Raw genomic sequence first — 6,982 nt, 5'->3', positions numbered from 1 at the left:
AAGAAGGAACTGGGCAGTGGGAACACAACCGGCTCGTGTCCTCCTCACGAGCGTTTCCCCATTCGGACACAGGGAATGCAAGCGGTGAGCATGACAAATTAAGCCTAGCGAAGAATGGGGAAGTGGGTGACTTCAGACCAGGAGGCTATGGTGGTCACGTGCAGTGGGGCCGCTTCTGATAGGGGAAGTGCAAAAGGAGGTGTGGGCCCGGGAGAATGTCGAGAATCTGGCATTCCTGCATCTTGCCCCCACTCTCGCAGCCTGATGTCAACTCAGAAATGTGCCCAACCACACGACTTCTGGCCTCCGTGTCATCACGCCCTCAGGCATCTAGAACCTGTGCAATGGCACAAAGAAGTGAGGGTGCGGCCGGGCGCGGTGGCTCAAGCCTGTAATCCCAGCACTTTGGGAGGCCGAGACGGGTGGATCACGAGGTCAGGGGATCGAGACCATCCTGGCTAACAAGGTGCAACCCCGTCTCTACTAAAAAATACAAAAAACTAGCCGGGCGTGGTGGCGGGCGCCTGTAGTCCCAGCTACTTGTGAGGCTGAGGCAGGAGAATGGCGTGAACCCGGGAGGCGGAGCTTGCAGTGAGCTGAGATCCGACCACTGCACTCCAGCCTGGGCGACAGAGCGAGACTCCGTCTCAAAAAAAAAAAAAAAAAAGAAGTGAGGGTGCGCACCCTGGGGATGAGGGCATTTAATAATGGACAGGTGTCTGAGGCAAATGTCCTCAGATTTCCAGGTGCTACATACCTCTTTGTGGAGCAATCAGGGCAGTCATCGGCAAAAAACTAAAGACTCATCCTGTTCCATGCAGAGGCCTAGTTAACCTTGTAGCTATTCTTTTCGGACCTTCATTCTTCCACGTCCAGATATATGGGGTCTTTGTTGCCCATCTGCTTCAAGTGAGATGAGGAAAATCCTGCCTGAAGGCTTAAGGATTTGTTAGAAAAATAAATGCTGTTTACAAAAGGTGCATTTTAGGCAAAAGCTCAGTTCTGGAGCTCCAGAACCTGCCTATACCAAGCCCAATACACACCTCCTTCCTCTCCCTCCCTCCTCCTCACACCTGCCTCAGCTCATTCTTCAGGCTCCACATCTCTGAGAAGATGACAATCCCTAGCAGAAGAACAAGAGAACCTTGGACTCTTCTCTCCATGAAGCCGTAGACGCGAGCAGATAGCCTCATTCCGTGGCGGTGTGACTCTGAAGTCACTCAGGTTTTCTGTGCCTCCATTTCCGCATTGTAAAATGGGCCCAATAGGAATGGGTTTCTGAATGGGTTGTTCCAAGTTTAAATAAGACACGGCAGTAAAACATTGAACCCCTGCCCTGATGCATAGTAAACACTCCAAGAGCATTAGCCATTATTACTATCATCATCACCGGTGGCCTCATCGTGGCTATTATCATTATCTACATCCATCTTTGAAATAATTGCATATTCTTTTAGGGTATGGAGGGATTGCAACATACAACGTTTCCTAAGTGGTGAACATTTATTGTTACAAATATTGCTGCTGGGAACATATTTCTGCATTTTAATCATCACCTGTGTGATTCCTCTATCAAATCTTCCCACACAATTTGGGGATGTTGCAAAACGTGTTCCCTGACCGGGAATTGAACCCGGGCCGCGGCGGTGAAAGCGCCGAATCCTAGCCACTAGACCACCAGGGAAGAAGACAGGCACCCCGATCTCCGTGTCAGAGAAAAAAAGAGAAGGTAAAGATTAACTTTCTAAGAGGAGGAGAGCCCAACTGAAAGTGTCTGTGACCCAAGCGGGCTGCAGGACTGCAGGGCTCCAAGCAGCCACTGCACAGCTGCTCAACACCTTTCACCTCTGCCAGCCTGGCCGCTGCCTTGGGCTGTATTGAGGCCAGGCCACAAGGAAACTGAGCGGTGTTCTATTCTAGCCTAGCTGTAGCACGGTGTGAGGCAGAGCCAAGCACTTGCTCTCTTTCTGAGCCTCAGTTTCCTTGCCACCAGAGTGCAGACTTGGCTCTCAGTGAGTGATGAGCCGAGTCCTTCTGGTTCCTGATCTCTGAGCTGGCTCAAGGGGCTCTACCGATAAAGACATGTGTAGGGGTCCCCTTTTGCCCCCAACTAGCTCTATTAGTAGAGCATGAAACTGAATTGAGCGGTCTTTGGCTCGAGCTCCAGGTGCAGATTTAGGTTCGTTTTCTTTTGTTCCGCCACGCAATTCAACCGGTTCCGCATCAGGTCGGGGCGCGAGGAAGCCAAGTGGCTTCACAGGAAAGACCTCCTTGGTTTCAGAGACATTGTAGCTGTCACCTTGAAATCTTCAGAAAGAAGATTTCGGCGAAAGATGAGAAGACTGGAATTTTCTGGATCTAAAGCCAACATGACGTCCACCTGATTCGGCGCCCTCGTCTCCGATCCAGCTCACGGCGGGCAAACCGGGCCTGCTTCCTAGTACTCGGCAGGGTTCCAAGTAGTAATGGAACTCCTCCCGTGCTGCTTCTGGTCAAAGATGCAGCTAAGTTCCCCCATCCCACCCCTCCGTTCCCCTCCCCTCCGAAAGAAAAGAAAAGAAAAGAAAGAGAAAGAAAGAAAGAAAGAAAAGAAGGAAAGAAGGAAAAGAAAGAAAAGAAAGAAAAGAAAGAAAAGAAAGAAAGAAAGAAAGAAAGAAAGAAAGAAAGAAAGAAAGAAAGAAAGAAAGAAAGAAAAGAAAAGAAAAGAAAAGAAAAGAATCATTATGAAAGCCACCTTTCGTGTGTGAGGCGAACCTGCTGACCCTACTCTAGCTAAACGAGCCGAGCACCGCCCCTTGAGGATACATCCACGAAAATCTTGGGCGCCGCTTCGGGCAACTGCATATTGCTGCCTATAACAGATGAAATTCGACTGCATCTCCACATTTCCGCGCCTCCAGCAAATTACTGGCAAAAGGGAAGCACTTGCGATCCCTCAGGCAAGAAGACTGCAGATTGCGATAGCGCCGGACTGAGGGTTCCCCGCCTGCTCCGGAAATGAAGACCCTGGAGACCTATAACCAGGCTCAGGGATCCCGATTTTTTCCACGGGGTATCCAGTTTCAGAACTAAGCGCCAGTGTGCGGGATTCGCCAGGCTGACCCTCTCCAGGTCCCAGAAGCTGCAGCAGCCGGCAGGTTTTGATCTTCCGAGTCCCGGGCGCGCAGGAGTGTGGACCCCGCCTCGGGGCCTCATCCCTGGCGCCGGCCGTCAGGGCTCTCGGCTTTGACAGGGTACCGACCTTTCTGGTCCTCCCAGGAGCCGTAGGACCCTCCCTGCCAACCGTTCAACCGAGCCAAGGGGCCTCATCCCCGCGCTCAGTCCTCGCGGGCCCCCCACTCAGGGTGTCAACAGAGGTAGGTCAGGTGAGAAACCTGGATTTCTACACACACCTGGCTACAATGAGATGGCGCCACTCCCCTTCCCCTACAGAAGCAGACTCAGAAAAAGGTAGTTAAAACAGGTTTCAATAAAATCAAGAGTCTGGTAACATAATATCCAAAAGTCCAAGTTTCAATTGAAAATCATTCATTACACCAAAAACCAGGAAAATTTTATTCTGAATGAAAATAGACCAAGTCCAAGGCTAAAGGCAGAAGACTGATGTCCCAGCTCAAAGACAGTGGAGCCGAAAAACTTCTTTCTTAACCCTTAATACTGTTCAAGCTGTCCATGGGTTGGATGAGGCCCACTCACACTTGGGAGGGCTATCTGCTTCACTCAGTTTACTGATTCAAATGTCAATCTCCTCCAGAAACACCCTCAGAGACAGGGTGAGAAATCACATCTAACCAAATATCTGGGCACTCCCTGGCCCAGTCAAATTGACACAAAAATTAACCTTCACAAATACTCTCAATAGAAGTGATTAACAAATGTAGCATCATGTCCTGCCTGTTTATCCCATGACAATTAATATATTCCAGCATAACATTGGCTTCCGTTCCCTTACTGTAGCAACACGTCAAATGCGATGGAGCTCAGCCCCTTCTGCTTTGGTCAGTAGTTACAGAATAAAATCTGTTTTCACAGCTTTGACTAATGTCTGACTTTATCTTTGACAAAATAAATGCAAGCAATTGATTTTAGCGACATGGCACCTGCAAAGAGAGGCACAAACATGGCAGGAGAGCGAGGAATCATCTGACCCTTCTCATTTCATAGGCATCTATTCCTGCTTGGTGTTTATGAGCCTGAGACTGGGCTGGTCTGCCCTGGTGTATCACTCCATGGCTCTGCGGCAAGACTTGAATAGGCTGGTGGTGACATTTGGTGTGACCACAGCCACCTTCAAAGATGCCATTAAGGGTTCACAAGAAAATGAAAGGAAACAGAAAAACTGATTTTGAAAGATATGGCCTCTATCACTTCCTCATACAGAGTGTGTGTGATATTGCTGTGTGATGTTAGTTGGACTGAAATTTGGCACAACACGTTTTCTAATAATTGGCAGTTTCTCACTAAGTTAAGCCTACCTGAAAAGGAAGCACACTTACTTGTATTGATTACTCACATTAAATGAACAATGCATCCAACAAGGCTTCTACCAAAAATGTTCTTATTAATCTCATATTTATACTAAGGAAAAACTGGGAACAACACAAATCTTCACCAATAGAAGAATATAATACTGACTGCTATATAGTCATAAAACGATCCCAGAAGTTCACTCGATAACATGAAAACCAGGAACCCACACTGGTGCCACTGATGGCAAAAAATCATGATATAAAAATGAGAGAGATGAGAGAGAGAAAATGTACTATAGCCATAATAGAGGGTAAAAGCCAAAGAGTTCAGTTTCTACTAATGATATTTGATAGAAGAACCAAAGGAACATGAGCCAATAGCCCGAAGGGTCCAGGTCTGCACAAGGTGCCTGTTGGGTGCAGGGTTCTGTTGACTCCAATGATGTATCTCAAATGGGCTAATTTTTATGGACATAACCGCTGCAGAAATCTCTTGAAGAAAAATAAAGGGATAGCGATTTGCGTGTTCATTTACCATTGTATAGGAGGGAGAACAGGCATTAGATTGGTTTGGTCAAATAAAAGCAAAACCAAGATTTATGAAGAAAAGAGGAAAGGGGAGAAGAAAAAAAGCTTTGTGATTTTGCTCCCCTTGGATAAACGACTTGACAGAAAGCTGTCAAAGAGGTCACTGTGGCCCATCTTCTCCAGACCCACGTTAGTTGGTCACAGAAAACAATTACAGATGTTGGAGGACTTTAAAACATCCTAGAAGTTTAGCAGCTCATCCTATGCCACAGAATATCTGTGTGTAATGTCCACCATGTCCTTCAGTTGTTCACCCCCTCAGTTGAGCCAGGAGGACACCTCTCCCCTCAGTGGAATATCATACATCGATGTGTAGAAAGTTTGTTGTGCCGGCAAGTAATGACAGAAGGGACATTGATAGAATTGGGAAACACATTGGAATATGATTTGCTACTGCTCCCATGGAAGATAAATTTGCAGAATGTACTCAAATTAGAAGCATTACATAAATGCTGTAATGTAAAACTGGCACATCCTGTTCTCTACACTATAGAAATATCTGCAGGAGTGACCAAAAATATTTGTACAAGAATAGTGGAGACTGCAGCATGAAAGTCATGAAACCCGCCTCATTTCAAAAACATCTCGAAAAGGGTTAAATCATGCACAAACAGAAGAAACGCTGTTTTCACAAACAGTGGTGAGGATCACCATGAGGCAGATTCTACCGATTCTACTGGTCACATTATCGATAGAGCAATCAGTAAACCCAGGCACATCCTGGGGATAGGATAGTACTGTAATAGGTCTCCTATTATTAAACAAGAAAATCTCGAGGCATTTTACTCCCCCAAGTCTTCCATGGGAGCAAAGAACATTTTTATCACACTAGAAGTGAGTTCCTGTCTGAAGTCTCTGGGATTCCTGAGTTTGACAGGTACAAGGCACCATGGCCCTTGCCAAGCCTCAGACCTAAGAAGGTGGGGAAGAGGACATGTGTGTCTCCGGATTAGGCTGGAGTTGATTGTGCATCAACAGAAACAACAACAACAAAGCCAGGAGTCCCTGGTTGGGCTCAGACCACCAGCCTTTCTGTTAACAGCCAAACGCGCTAATTGATTGTGCCTCAGAGACCGCTACTACTGATTCTGCCTGGCACTATATGCAGGGCACACTCACCAAACTCTCCCCATCCCTTCTGTCCTGAGGGCCTGCCCGGCAGGACGGAAAACCGGAGAGATTAGAGCTGTGAGTCGCGCTGATCACGTTGCACACCCGCGGGTTTGGAGATTCTGGAGCGGGAAGGACAGCTGAATGGCCTTCGTCTGCCCTGCCCCTCCCCCGTTTCAGAAGCCCCCGGAAACTCCCAGGGCCCGAGCCGCCTGGGGGCCCAAGGGAAGCTGAACGCCAGGTGGGCTCCCAGGATGGCTCTTCCCGTTCTTTGCGCCGCCTTCACCCAGTGAGGGAGCCTGTGGCCACCCTGCCCAGTCACTTTCGGGGCCGCTGCGAGCTTCCGCTGCCGTCTTCGGATCCTGTGTCCCTAGCGGGGCTCCACCAGGGCAGGGATGGTGGTGAGAGTCTTTCGTGGTCCCCTCGCGGGGAGCAGGGTCTGCCACTCACCAAGACTCACGACTAGGACTTGTCTAGTGAATGCATGGTCGCCTTTAGCTTTTAGTCCTTTGAAGAGTCCTGAGAATGTAAATCATGAACTGTTTTTCTATGGGGAAGTTTCTGTTTGTTTGTTTGTTTGCGACAGGGTCTCACTTGGTCGCCCAGGCTGGAGTGCCGTGGTGCAAACAAGGCTCACTGCAGCCTCGACCTCCCGGGGCCAATTGATGATCTTGCCTGAGCCCCCAAGTAGCTGAGACGACAGGGGCTCACCAGCACGCCCGGCTGATTTTTGTATTTTTTGTAGAGACAAAATTTCGACATGTTACCGAGGCTCGTCACGAAGGGGAAGTAAGTTCTTTTTAAAAAGCATTTAT

At 48.3% G+C, this 6,982-nt stretch overlaps 1 non-coding gene across 1 annotated transcript; it reads right to left on the bottom strand.

The window, feature by feature from the left end:
• Nucleotides 1–1,612: 1,612 nt before the first annotated feature.
• TRNAE-UUC (transfer RNA glutamic acid (anticodon UUC)) lies at nt 1,613–1,684 on the bottom strand. The gene has a single exon. It is a non-coding gene; the product is annotated as a tRNA-Glu (tRNA).
• Nucleotides 1,685–6,982: the final 5,298 nt, after the last annotated feature.

Source organism: Macaca mulatta, chromosome 1 (genome assembly GCF_049350105.2).
Source record: "Macaca mulatta isolate MMU2019108-1 chromosome 1, T2T-MMU8v2.0, whole genome shotgun sequence".
Lineage (NCBI taxonomy): Eukaryota > Metazoa > Chordata > Mammalia > Primates > Cercopithecidae > Macaca > Macaca mulatta.
The sequence above is the reverse complement of the archived record's forward strand: the minus strand, read 5'-3'. Positions and strand labels throughout refer to the sequence as shown.